Source organism: Macaca fascicularis, chromosome 9 (assembly GCF_037993035.2).
Source record: "Macaca fascicularis isolate 582-1 chromosome 9, T2T-MFA8v1.1".
NCBI lineage: Eukaryota > Metazoa > Chordata > Mammalia > Primates > Cercopithecidae > Macaca > Macaca fascicularis.
This window is the reverse complement of record NC_088383.1, coordinates 104,129,367-104,144,320: the sequence shown is the minus strand read 5'-3', so window position 1 is coordinate 104,144,320 and position 14,954 is coordinate 104,129,367. Positions and strand designations below refer to the sequence as shown.

The following is a 14,954-nucleotide window of genomic DNA, read 5'->3' as shown; positions in this document are numbered from 1 at the left end:
GGGATTGTTTAATTGGGTCAAGGATCAGAATGGAATAGTGGTGAGAAAGCACCTTTTTTGACTCACGTCCCAGGAGCAGTGGCATGTAATAGCAATGAGCCCATAAAGCCTAGATCTTGATTTCTATTTCTCAATATTCCTGTGATTTTTGTGGTCAGCAAGCTCTGAATCAGGATGACCCATGGTATCTACTTGCCACCATCTGCCCTTGGAATTTATTGCTCCTTAGAATTTAGTCTTCTTTTCTCAATCTCTGAAACTGTCTTTAGGCATAGAAATTCAGTCCAAAGTTCATGAAAGAAGTATAGCTTGCACAGAGGTATGAGGACATGAATGAGAGCCCAGGAGGCAAAAAGTATCCTATATCTTGATCTAGATGGTTACAGGGGTGTGTATGTGTGTAGGCATCCATTGAGCTATTCATGTAAGATCTGTGTACTTATTGGTCATGATAAACTAATTTAAAAAGTGAATTTTTATATTTAATTGCCCAGAAAAATGTTTCTATTACATCGTTGAGTGAAAAAGGCAAGTTATGCTAGAGCATTTCTCCCTGAACTCACTTCTACCAAGAAAAAAAAAAAAAAAGTTACATATAAGAAGAAAGAAGATTAGAAGAATATACTCCAAAATATGAGATTGTGGATGAGGTTTTTTTTTTTTTTTTTTTTTTGGTTGTTTGCATTTTCTACACTTTAGAGATATTCCTATGTATTGGAAGCAGTCCAGAGTCTTATCCAGACTCCCACAGCCCCAGGCTCAATAGCAATAACCACAGCATTCACAATCTCTGACCCAATGCATTGGCAACATCATCAGCTCTACCAGACAACCAGAAGTAGCCGTCTTCATGCATGATCCCTCTGTCACCTGTGAGGTAAAAGCATGTGGCCTCTTGCTGAAGCATATTCCTCCAAGCTCACCTGATAGAATGAAAAATCCAGAAATCTACATTTACTTCCCTTTCACAATCATTTAGTGATATGAATTGAGCACTCTGGCTAGCGCCAGGGGAGACTGAGAAAAATAAGTCAGGATCCCCACTCTCCAGGGGATCCCACATAGAAAACTTAACGCACACGGAGAACTTTCCTTGGTCATTTCTTTTAACTTCTACTTTTTTTTTTTTTTTTTTTGTCTCAGCTAGAAACAGGTGTAATGATGGCACTTCACTCAGAAGTTTGTCCTGAGGCTTAAATGAGGCAACATGGACACAGCATTTAGCACAGGGCCAGGTACACTATGTGTAAGGGTTGTTGGCTGCTATTTTCTCTGGCTTATCATCCATCACATGCAGTCACCGCTCCCTGTCTTTGAATTGTGCCTTTAATTTTCGTACTGCCCATGACCAAAATTCCATCAGAAAAAGGTGATTTTAGCTTAAGGTTCTTACACCAGAAACACAATGAGAGTGATTGTGAAAATGTCCCTTTGCATGAGACTGGCCCATTTTGCAGGATCGTTCTGTGGAGTGTTCACAGATAATTTTTTTTTCTTTTTATTGAGACAGAGTCTGACTCTGTCATGCAAGTTGGAGTGCAGTGGCATGATCTCGGCTCACTGCCAACATCTGCCGCCCAGGTTCAAGCGATTCTTGTGTCTCAGCCTCCCAAGTAGCTGGGATAACAGGTGCCGACCACCACGCCTGGCTAATTTTTTTTTGTATTTTTAGTAGAGATGGGATTTCGCCATGTTGGCCAGGCTGCTCTCAAACTCCTGACCCCAGGTGATCCGCCTGCCTTGGCCTCCCAAAGTGCTGGGATTACAGGCATGAGCCACTGCGCCTGACCAGATTCTAACAGCATCTGACTCATTGCTGTAGAGACCATGTCACCAATTTGTTCAGATTCTTAGATCTAATGGACAACCTGCTTATTAGAGTTATAATAAACTTTAGTGAAATGCTGTGTAAGCAGCTCATTCTCAAACAGCACAATAATCCCAGTAGGTACATGAGATATCTGGGTCTCTTCTTTGGAATCTGTCTTATGGGTGAGAATATGATTTTAAAGTCTCACTGTATTGAAGTTGTCTTATCAAAGTTTGAACATACTAAACTTTCTCACAGAAATTCACAATATTAAAATATTTAAACTGTTTTACCTAGGCTTTAACTCAAAAACCCCACAAGAAATACTCAAAAAGGGTTTAAAGAGTTAACAAGAATACTCATTGAAGAAGTATTTACAATATAAAACATTGGAAGTAACCAAAATTTGTAACAATAGTAGATATGTTAAATAGGTCATGATCATTCTCCTTGATATAGGATTCTATAAAATTATTAACAGTGTTTTCATATAAGGGGTGGGTGCATTGGCTGTCAGCACTTTGGGAGGCCGAGGCAGGTAGATCACTTGAAGTCAGGAGTTCCAGACCAGCCTGGCCAACATGGTAAAACCCGGTCTTTACTTAAAATACAAAAACTAGCTGGGCATGGTGGTGACAGCTGGTAATCCTAGCTACTCATGAGGCTGAGGCAGTAGAATTGCTTGAACCCCAGAGGTGGAAGTTGCAGTGAGCCAAGATTGTGTCACTGCACTCCAGACTGGGTGACTGAGTGAGGCCCTGTCTCAAAAAAAAAAAAAAACAGTTGTCATATAAGATTTCAGTGATATCTGAAAATCATAAGTAAAAAAACAGGCTTCACAAAAGCTGATAGAGTACAATCCCACTTTTATACAACAATACACATCCATTCTGGCTAACACAGTGAAACCACGTTTCTACTAAAAATACAAAAGAATTAGCCGGGCGTGGTGGCGGGCGCCTATAGTCCCAGCTATTGGGGAGGCTGAGGTGGGAGAATGGCGTGAACCCGGGAGGCGGAGCTTGCAGTGAGCCGAGATCGTGCCACTGCCCTCCAGCCTGGGCGACAGAGCAAGACTCCTTCTCAAAACAAACAAAAACAAATAAACAAAAACATATAAATAGAAAAGGAATGAAGGATATATACACATCACATGTTAATAGTGGCTAAGAATGGTGGCATTATGAGTTAATACGCTTTTCTTTGGTCTTTTCTATATTTTTGAAAGTTGTCTATATTGAACACGAGTTTTATTATCAGGAAAGGCTAAATAAATATTTTAAAATTAATTAAAGCCCCCCTTTATAGATAAAATGGACTGCTCATCTTTATGAATAATGCCACCTAATTAATGTATAAGAAATAGCTGTTTGAAAATCACCATTCTGCACCCCCCATTTTATTTATTTGTTTTTGAGACAGGGTATTGCTCTGTTGCCCAGGCTGTAGCACAGTTGTGCCATCACACCCAGCTCATTACACCCTTGACGTCCTTTGCTCAGTTTATCCTCCCACCTCACCTCCTGAGTAGCTGGGACTATAGGTGCACACCACCATGCCTGGATAATTTTTGTATATTTTTTTGTAGAGATGGCGTTTTGCCATGTTGCCCAGGCTAGTCTTGAACCCCTGGGCTCAAGTGATTGGTCCATCTTGGCTTCCCAAAGTGCTGAGATTACAGGCATGAGCCACTGTGCCCAGCCACTCTCTATTTTAATAATTGTTTCCGAAAAGAAAAGAATCATCTATGGATGCTAAAATGATTGGGTGAAAGTTAATTGGAGAATAGGATAATTACAGAGTCTCAAATTGTTACACAACAGATTATTACTAATTACAAAGAGGAAAATGTACCTTTATAATGGAGAGAAATGGCACTCACCTCCTTAATCAAAAGATCAAAATTATCAGCACCCAAAATGAGACAACCTAATGTTTCTCCTCTATAAGCAAATAAAAAATATACATAATCTGCATAATATTCTTGAGAAAGATGTTTATCCTGGATCTCGTTATAAGGAAACAAAATAGGTAAGCCTAGAAAGTGGGGCATTTTTTAACACAACAGTCCTCTGCTCTTCAAAATGTCCACGTCATGAAAAACGTGGTGGTGGGACAGTTACAGATAAAAACAACTAAAGAGATATGCGAACCAAATAAATGCATGAACCTTGATTGAATTCTGGATTTACAAAAGCTGTAGAACACATTTGAGTACAATTGAGAAAGACTAAGTATTGGCTAGATATTAAATAGTATTAAATAATTATTTTTAATTTTCATAGATTTGATGGTGGTGGTGTTTAAGAAGAAAGTCCTTATTCTTAGGAGAATGCTGCTGAAATATTTAAGGACAAAGTGTCATAATGTCTGCACTTACTCCCAAATGCCTCATCAAAAATGTACAAATATAAAGTAAATGAGGCAAAATCTTAATAAGAAGTGAATATAGGTGAGAGAGGTACAGGTAGGTGTTCATTGTGCTACTATTTAACATTTTTGGAGACTCAAAAATTTGCAAAATTAAAGGTTGGGACAAAAGTATTTGGCAAATCATAAAGTACTCAACAGTAATGGCACTATGATTAGTAGCAACAATGAAAGTATTTGGGAAAAAAGAAAATTTTCTTTTTTTTTTTTTTTTTTTTTTTTTGAGACGGAGTCTCGCTCTGTCACCCAGGCTGGAGTGCGGTGGCCGGATCTCTGCTCACTGCAAGCTCCGCCTCCCGGGTTTATGCCATTCTCCTGGCTCAGCCTCCCGAGTAGCTGGGACTACAGGCGCTCGCCACCTCGCCTGGCTAGTTTTTTGTACTTTTTAGTAGAGACGGGGTTTCACCGTGTTAGCCAGGATGGTCTCGATCTCCTGACCTCGTGATCCGCCCGTCTCGGCCTCCCAAAGTGCTGGGATTACAGGCTTGAGCCACCGCGCCCGGCCGAAAAAAGAAAATTTTCTTACCGTGCGTGGACAGTACAGAGAAGCAGATTGGTTTAGTTTTATGCGGATTGCAATATTTCCTTCTTCCCCCGGAGGCAGGATATTTGAGTTTTCATCCACAATTTGAAATTAGATAATCACTAAAGGAATTTTCCTTACAAACCATTTGTGCTCTTCCTAAAACACCACAAGATCTAAACTTAAGCTTTTCTACCCCCATTTAAGATGCCAGGAAAGTGCTTGGTTGGCATACCTAGATACTGGGCAACCTAAGAGGCAGTGTGGTTCAGTCATCAGTGTGAGGGTGCCAGAGCTGGAAATATTTGGGTTTGCGTGTCCACTCTTTGACACCTTCTGACTCTGAGAACCTTGAATACTTCTCTGAACCTCAGTTTCCTTATCTAGAAAATCAGAGATTTAAAAATGCACCTATTACACAGCTTTATTATAAGGATGAAATAAGATGATACAGGTAAGGGCTCCATTGCCTGGTTAGTACAAAGTTTTAAGAAAGCCAGCATCTCAGAAAGGCCTTTCAAACAAGGAACTTAATTAGCTATCTTATGTATAAGAAAAGAAATAGAAAGAACATGAAAATTTAAAAACAGATTTTGTAACAGTCTAGGAGGTGGTGTTATTTTTTCCTATTAAGAATTAGAGGGCAGGTTAGGAATAAATAAAATACAGTTTGAAAATAATGAGTTATTGGCCGGGTGCAGTGGCTCACGCCTCTAATCCCAGCACTTTGGCAGGTCGAGGTGGGCAGATCACCTGAGGTCAGAAGTTCGAGACCAGCCTGACCAACATGGAGAAACCCCATCTCTACTAAAAATACAAAATTAGCTGGGCATGGTCACGCATACCTATAATCCCAGCTACTCGGGAGGCTGAGGCAGGAGAATTGCTTGAACCCGGGAGGCCGAGATTGTGCCATTGCACTCCAGCCTGGGCAACAAGAGCAAAACTCTGTTTCAAAAAAAAAAGAAAGATAATAATGAATTATTTCAGCCGAGTAGCTTCTTTATTGACCTGAAATGGAAGGCATGACCATGAAATAATGTGACAGGAGTTAAAAAGTACACTGAGATGCTAGCTCAATTTTGAGGGCTACAACCTTCTAAGTTTTCACCTTGAAAAGCAATATTCATACTCATTTTGAATTTATTATCCTTGCTGAATACTTTGAAACTTTTCTGTAGAAACTACCAGCCCTGAGGGTCAGAGGGTTTTCAGGGATAGTACATCTTTATACTTTGATGATGAACTTTAGACTTTAGGGGAAAAAAGTGGCATTTAGTACTAAGTCTAGTAAATTAGATGAATTATCTAGAGAATACATTTTTAAATGAGATTTAAAAAATTTTATTTTCAATGAAATTGTTCTATTTTAGCTTTTGATTGTTTATTGATACTATATAGAAATACTATTAAAATAATTTTTTGTATATTGAACTTATTTCCTGTAACTTTAATGACCTCAATTATTAGCTCTAATAGTGTGTGTGTATTCCTTAGGATTTTCTGTATACACGGTCATGTCATGTTGAATAGAGATAGTTTTACTTCTTCCTTTCCAATTGGGATGCTATTTCTTTTTCTTGCCTAATTGCTTTGGATAGAACCTCTATGTTGAATAGAAGTGGGAAGAGTGAATATTCTTGTAAGTCTTGATCTTAGTGGGAGCACTTTCAGTTTTTTACTGTTGAGTCTGATGTGAGCTGTGGGGTTTCTGTATGCCCTTTGTCAGGTTGAGAAAGTTCCCTTTCGTTGCTAGTTTGTTGAGGGTTGTTACCATAAATAGATGTTGGTGTTAGATTTTGTCAGTGATTTTTCTGTGTCTGTTGAGATGATCATGTGATTTGTGTACTTTGTTTTACAGTATATTAATTGATTTTTATAGTTTGAACCAACTTTGTATTTCTGGAATAGTCCCATTTGGTTATGGTATATAATCCATTTATATGTTCCTTGTTAGGTTGGCTGGTATTTTGTTGAGTTTTTTGGCACCTATAGTCATAAGAAATATTAATTTATGGTTTTCTTTTCTTGTGATGTCTTTGGTTTTGGTATCAGGATGATCCTGGCTCATACTATGACCCCATTTTGAGTCACAGCCTCCAAAATCCTGGTGTTACATGTTTTTGGGGAGTTTGTGAAAGATTAATGTTAATGCTTCCTTAAACGTTGGATAGAATTCACCACAAAGCCATTTGGGCCTGGCTTTTTCTTTGTGGGAAGTGTATGTGTGTGTGTGTGTGTGTGTGTGTGTGTGTGTATGTGTGTGTATGTGTGTTTTGGATGGGGAGTGTAAGGAATGAAGTTATGATACTTCATTTTGACAAATTAAAAAATATCTCTTTCATCTTCCCCCTTCCCCCTTTCTCACCTGAATTTAAGAAAAAAACCTCTAATGAGGTACAGTTGACATGCAGAAAGCTATACATATTTAATGTGTACAACTTGATGAGTTTGAAGATAAGTAAACAACCATGGAACTGTCACCACAATCTGTGCCATAAATCTATTCATCATCTTCAAAAGTTTCCTCCCACCCTCTGACTTATTATTATTATTATTTTGGAAATAAGAACACTTAACATAAGATATCTCCTTAGCAAGATTTTAAGTATGTAATACAGTGTTGTTAACTGTTGGCATTATGCTATACAGTAGATCTCTAGCAGTTACTGTCTGTGTAGCTGAAATTTTGTACCCCTTGGTGAATACCTTCCTGTTTTCTCCTCTCCACCAGGTCCTGGCAACCACCAATTCACTTTCCAGATCTATAAGTTAGACTTTTTTTTTTTTTTTTTGAGACAGATCTTGCTCTGTCGCCCAGGATGGAGTGCAGTGGTGCGATCTCTGCTCGCTACAACCTGCGCCTCCCGCGTTCAAGCGATTCTCCTGCCTGAGCCTCCTGAGTAGCTTGGATTACAGTTGTGTGCCACCATGCCTGGCTAATTTTTGTATTTTTAGTAGAGATGGGGTTTTGCCATGTTGGCCAGGCTGGTCTCGAACTCCTGGCCTCAAGTGATCTACCTGCCTTGGCCTCCCAAAGTGCTGGGATTACAGGCATGGGCCACCTTGCCCAGCCAAGATTTTTTCTTAATTTCCTTTTTGATAATTTATTGTAGTGTATAGAACCACAACTGATTTTTGTGTATTGATCTTGTATCCTGAAACTTTGTTAAATTTGTTTATCTTAATTTTTTTGGTTAATCTTTAGAATTTTCTACGTATCATGTGAAGAAATAAAATTTTCTGCACATCTATGAGATCATGTAATGTGCAAACAGAGATAATCTTCTTCCTTTCTGATTTGAATACTTTTTTTTCCTTTTCTTTTCTACTTACTGTGGCTAGGAATTATAATACTATGCCGGATAGAAGTGGTGAGAATGTGCATCATTTCCTTGTTCCAGATATGAGAGAAAAAGCTTTCAGTTTTTGACCATTGAGTATGATGTTAACTGTGTGTTTTTTATATACGGCCTTTATTGTGTCGAGGTAAATTCCTTCTCTACCCAATTTTTTGAGAATTTTTATCATCAAAGGGTGTTGAATCTTGTGGAATGCTTTTGCTGTGTCTTTTGTGATTATCATGTCATCTCTGTCCCTCATTCTAGTAGAATGCATCTGTGAAGGCATTTGGTGCTGGACTTTTCTTTGTTGGAAGGCTTTTGATTACTAAATTAATCTCCTTATTAGTTATTGGAGTGTTGAGACTTTTTAATTTTTTATGATTCAATCCTGGTAGGTTGTATGTTTTTAGGACTTTATCCTTTTTTTCTAAGTTGTCCATTTTGTTGATACATATATATTTTTTCCTTTCTTTTTTTTGAGACGGTGTTTTGCTCGTCACCCAGGCTGGAGTGCAGTGGCATGATCTTGGCTCTCTGCAACCCCCGCCTGCCGAGTTCAAGCGATGCTTCTGCCTCAGCCTCCTGAATAGCCGAGATCAAAGGCACTTGCCATCATGCCTGGCTAATTTTTGTATTTTTGTAGAGACAGGGTTTCACCATGTTGGCCAGGATGGTCTTGAACTCTTGACCTCAAGTGATCCACCGGCCTTGGCCTCCGAAAGTGCTGGGATTACAGGCATACGCCACCACACCTGGCTTTGTTGACATGCAATTATTCGTAGGGATTCTATAGGGATTCTTCACATTTCTGTGGCATGAGTTGGAGTGTCTCCTCTTTCACTTCTGATTTTCTTTCTTTTTTTTTTTTTTTTGAGACTGAGTGTCACTCTGTTGCCCAGGCTAGAGTGCAGTGGCGAGATCTTGGCTCACTTGCAAGCTCTGCCTCCCAGGTTCAGGCCATTCTCCTGCCTCAGCCTCCCGAGTACAGGCGCCCGCCACGACGCCCGGCTAATTTTTTTTGTATTTTTAGTAGAGTCGGGGTTTCACCGTGTTAGCCAGGAAGGTCTCGATCTCCTGACCTTGTGATCCGCCCACCTCGGCCTCCCAAAGTGTTGGGATTTCAGGCATGAGCCACCAGATTTTATTTCTTTGTGTATTTTTCTTATTTGTTTTTCTTAGTTATAAGGTTTGTTGATTTTGTGGGAAGATTTTTTTTCTAAGAAAATCCTAAGAAACATTTTATTTTTTTATTTCATTTTTGTTTAGTAAGCAAGGAACATTTTAATTTTTTCTTATTTTTTGAGAGGAAAATTACATGCTCATTTTATTCTTGTCTCTAAATGCAAAGGCCCAAACAAATAAAAATTACGAAATTCAATCCAAGAAAATAAAAAGAAGAAAGAAATGCAACGAAAATTTAACATTTGAAAATATCTTTAATTAACTCTAACATATTAATAGAGAAAAACTGTTTTACCTTTTTAACAGGATCAGAAAACACACAATATAATGTAGTACCTATTCATGATTATTGGAAAAAACAAACATGTAGACCTCAATGTATTAGGTTAACTTCCACACCCTGTTAAATAATATGTAGTAAAACTGGATAGGCAAGCAAAGAACAAAAAATAGAACTCTACAGTAAACATTATCTTTAACAAAATTGGGTCGGTTTCAGAATGATACAATAGTTAAAGTAAGTACTAATATTTGTTTCATTCAGGTGGATAACTTACTATTTTCTCTTGACCAATGTTAAAAAAAGGCAAGACAGGTGTGAAAGCAAAGCACTATCTTAAAATGAATAATGGTAGTTTTATAACAGCTGCTAATTTGAGCCTGCTTTTATGTAATAAAATCCTAGACACAGCATTTGCCCTATCATCTTAATATTGCTACCTATGCCCATACTGTGGACTCACCTACATCATTTGGGAATCACACTACAGTGTTTATAATAATCAACACCTGAGCAGCTGACTCGTGGCTTAGACTTCCCACTTTAGTGTATTTTTAGTTCAAGTACAGAACGCTTATTATGGTGCATTCAAAATACTTGCCTTTATTTTGCACGTATCTTTCTAATAGCAAATATTTTTTTTCTTTGCTTTCTCCATGTTTGAAACTTGCACTACATTAAAGGGATATTCTGCAAAATTGTCACCATCTCTTTCCCTCATTCTTGTGTCTGGGCTCTGTATTCCAAAAGGATATTGAGGGGGAAATAAAAGCAGTAATGTGAGATTATCCTTGGGGTGCATTTAGAGAATGCTCTACTTTCCTTGTTGCCTACCTTTATGTTAGAAATTTAGATAAACCACTCCAAGAGCTCACTTGATAATAGCTGTCATAATCATTACTATGATCTCCTACCTGGACAATATAAGGTGGCAGTGGCTTCCCCAGAGAGCCTGGCTTCAATTTTATTGCTTTGGAAGTGGCACAGAGTAGACCCTGTTTAAAGAAATGAAGACAAGTTTTTCTTTAAAAAAGCAATAAATTAATGGATCTAGTCATTGATCATAACCAGACATTATGTGCCTCCTAACAGAACAACATTACACAGCCTAACAAAATCTTGATTAAAAAAAAAAAAAAAAGATCAAGCAAGAGTGTGACTAAATTAACCTCTAGATCAATTTACAGGAAATTCAGGGGAACAGAAGAACATGTAAACCATACTACAATTAGCAAAATCCAGGCTGTGAAATATTCAAAAGAACCAACAACTCAGTTTTTTAAAATAAGAAATTGCAAGGGAAAAAGAAGGTAATGAGGGAATTCATAGATTAAAAGGTATACAAAAAACTTATCAACTAGTCACAATGTGTGAGCTTTATTGGAACAAACGGTAGCAAGAAAACATGTATGACTTAGATGATGGATGAAAATGTCAATGGTAGATAATTTGTTGATAAAAGGCAATTATTGTTAACTTTTAAGTGTAATTGGAGAATATGTTTGTTTTTGGAGTCCTTGTTTTTTTAAGATATATATGCTAAAGCTATTTATGAAAAAAATGTAGCTTTTGAGATTGAAGAGGAATAATGATAAAACAGGATTAGGTAATAATTGTTGAAATGGGCAGTGGATACATGGGAATTCAATATACAATTTTGTCTATTTTTGTATGTCTTTTGAGATTTTCAATGACAAATGTCTCAAAAATAAGTAATTGTTGGATGCTGAGAAATACTTCAGCATACATGTAGGGCACCCCGAAGAGGGCACAGAGGTCTACCTTGGAGGACATGAGAACTGGATCTTGAATGAGTCAACCATGGGTGTAATGGGATGGAGAAAATTTTTTTTATTAAATTTTACCCCTAAAATGCTGGGACTATAGGCATGAGCCACTGTTCCCAGTCTAGAACAGGAATTATTTCTGTCTTCTACATGGTTATTTCTCCAGTACTTATTGCTAAGTCTTAACACGGAAAAGAGACTTAATATTTTCTTGTGTTTACATGCTAACAAATTGGAGCCCCCAGATTCTGAATGTTTTTGAGGATGGCCATAGTGATCTCTCTCTAGTGTACTATGATAACTAGTTTTATGGTTCCTTTAAGAACTCCTCCTTCCTTCCATGTAATCTGGTGGGACTATTAACCATGGTCCCGTAGATCCACTTTTTGGGATGAACAAATATCTCAGGTTAGGCCTCTTAAGTTACAGTTCAAGGGAAAAGCATATGACAGAAGCATGGTCAATCAGAGTCTGTTCCAAGAATTTTCCAAAGTAGAAGTAGAAGTAGGGCTATTTTGACCTTGTCTGAAGAAGAGATGACTCCAGAGTTACTGGTGTTATTCTTGTCTGCTTTGTGTAAGAAACTCATCAGAGAACAACTCAGAGAAAAAAGCAGATGGAGCAATTGAGAGGGAGAGAGAGAGCGCGAGCTGATGTTTTAGGAGTTAATATTTTTTAGTCCTGGCGTTTTCACCCCTCCAGTCTTGATTCCATAAGCCTTGAAGCTGTTCCCAGCAAAATGGACTTATAATTTCTACTTTCACTCAGGCTTGTTTGAAATACGTTTCTGTCACTTGCATCCTAAATAATGCTCACAAAACACAAGGCTGCTTAGCTATTGCCAGTACATTACAATTAAATGGAAGATGTACATTTTCTCCTATGCAGGCTGTATAACTGACTAAAAATGCCAAGTTTATTAAGTGTTGCTGGAATCAGATCAACTTGGTGTATCAACCTTGCTTATTTCAGATGTTCTGAGTGTCATATTTGTATTTCATAAAAAGAAGGATAAAGCCAAAATCATTGTTGCCTAAGATGTGCTGTTTTCTTGCTAGACAGAATCATTCACAACCTGAGATCAGTGGGGAAACATAATGCAATGAATGAGTCCTGGGTGCTGAAAGTGTCAACTCTTTGGATGAAATTAAATGGATCTGTGAGTGTGGTATAGACAGATTCTGAGACAGAATTTGATCATTTCTCAAGTTCCCTCTTTTACAGTTTTTAATTGTAACCTGCCTGCCAAGTGTGAGCTTGACTGTGAGGTCTCAAACATTTGAACCTTGTTATGAATTTTCTTTAACTTTCTAAGTGAGGGTGTTTCCTGAACCGTATGGAACTACATAGCTCCACCAGGGTCCTCAAACTATAGACCTCTCCCCAGAGCCTGGGCTATCAATTTGACTGTTTCATCTTCTCCCACACAGGTTGAGGTTTTCCTAGTCACCAAAGAATGCTTTTGAAAGTATAAGGACTAAGTCCTATAAAAAGGCTTTGGTGTTACCAAGATGATGGAATTCCCTTCTTAGTATAATTCAAAAAAACAGTAGTAATATATAAAACAAATATAAGAAATCCCTACACGCCAGCCCCCCCACCCCCAAATTCTTATTTTTCCCATGCTGACTATTTGAATGTTTTAAAAATATTGGATATTCAATTCTTTAAAAAATATTTTGTGTTTCTGCTTCTCAGAGAGCCTATTTTATGGACCATCTAGCATGAATGCAGTTAATCCAGGCAGCACTTGCCTATTTTCTTTTCTTTCTTTTCTTTTTTTTTTTTTTTTTATTTGAGATGGAGTCTCCCTCTGTCGCCAGGCTGGAGTGCATTGGTGCGATCTCGGCTCACTGCAACCTCTGCCTCCTGGGTTCAAGTGATTCTCCTGCCTCAGCCTCCTGAATAGCTGGGACTACAGGTGCGTGCCACCACGCCTGGCTAATTTTTTGTATTTTTAGTAAATACAGGGTTTCACATGTTGGCCAGGATGGTCTTGATCTCTTGACCTTGTGATTTGCCCACCTTGGCCTCCCAAAGTGCTGGGATTACAGGCGTGAGCCACTGCTCCTGGCCCACTTCCCTATTTTCTATTGTTCCTATCTACTTGGAAAACACTGAAACCAATTCATGTCAAAATTTGGCCACCAGCCTAAGGTACCAGCTCTCCATTCCTATCTGTGGTGTTTCCATCATGTAAACTTTTCTGCTTATTTCTCTTTTCCTGCATTCTCATCCTCATGTTGCAGGAACAGCACTGTTTGTTTCCTGACTCTTTCTCTCCCTCCAGAAACTTTTCACAGTGCCCTCTAGATAGAACATCAATTGAGTGGTTAAGGAACTATTCTACATCCACATCTATATCCTCTTTACTGGATGTTGTCTTCATCAGTTGCCTTTCCAGAGACCTGGCTCTTCCGTGGGAAGAGGTTTCTACTTATTTTTTTCAAGTGGGGGATGTTGATCCTTTTATATTCCTTGGATTTGGCATCATCTTCTGAGCTCCCAATACCACCTTCTAACTATTACTTCTCTGACGCTATGTGCAACCCCCTTGTCTTTTTGACATTCATGCCACTTACTTTTACCACCCTATACCACTCTTGGTTGTTATAATTTACCAACCTCTCTGTCATTCCTTATCCATTAAAGCTTTCAGCATAATGTTCATGATCTTTCCTTTGACTCCAGGTCCCACTGTCATCCCTAGTGCCTCCTACATCCTACCCCCAGTCTCTTCCTTCCTTGATCCTGATCTCCAGGAAGTATCATGTGTCTCCTTAAAATGTATGTACTAAAGCCCTAATACTCACTGTGATGGTATTTGGATGATGGTTTCCAGCTTCATCCATGTCCCTGCAAAGGACATGAACTCATCCTTTTTAATGGCTGTATAGTACTCCATGCTGTATATGTGCCACATTTTCTTAATCCAATCTATCATTGATTGACATTTGGGTTGGTTCCAAGTCTTTGCTATTGTGAATAGTGCTGCATGTGTCTTTCTAGTAGCATGATTTATAATCCTTTGGTTATATACCCAGTAATGGAATCACTGGGTCAAATGGTATTTCTAGCTCTAGATCCTTTAGGAATTGCCACACTGTCTTCCACAATGGTTGAACTAATTTACACTTTCACCAACAGTGTAAAAGCATTCTTATTAAATAAGGAATCTTTTCCCCATTGCTTTTGTGTGTCAGGTTTGTCAAAGATCAGATGGTTGTAGCTGTGTGGTGGTATTTCTCCGTTCTGTTCCATTGCTCTATGTATCTGTTTTGGTACCAGTACCATGCTGTTTTGGTTACTGTAGCCTTGTAGTATAGTTTGAAGTTAGGTAGCATGATGCCTCCAGCTTTGTTTCTTTTGCTTAGGATTGACTTGGCAAAGCCAGCTCTTTGTTGGTTCCATATGAACTTTAAAGTAGTTTTTCCCAATCCTGTGAAGAAAGGCAGTGGTAGCTTGATGGGGATGGCGTTGAATCTATAAACTACCTTGGGCAGTATGGCCATTTTCACAATATTGATTCTTCCTATCCATGAGCATGGAATGTTCTTCCATTTGTTTGTGTCCTCTTTTATTTCCTTGAGCAGTGGTT

General features: G+C 38.4%; 1 protein-coding gene across 6 annotated transcripts in view; it reads left to right on the top strand.

Annotated features, from left to right (window-relative positions):
* The window catches only part of CYP2C76 (cytochrome P450 family 2 subfamily C member 76), a 59,102-nt gene that overhangs the window by 1,131 nt on the left and 43,017 nt on the right, over nt 1–14,954 (top strand). The window lies entirely within an intron of this gene.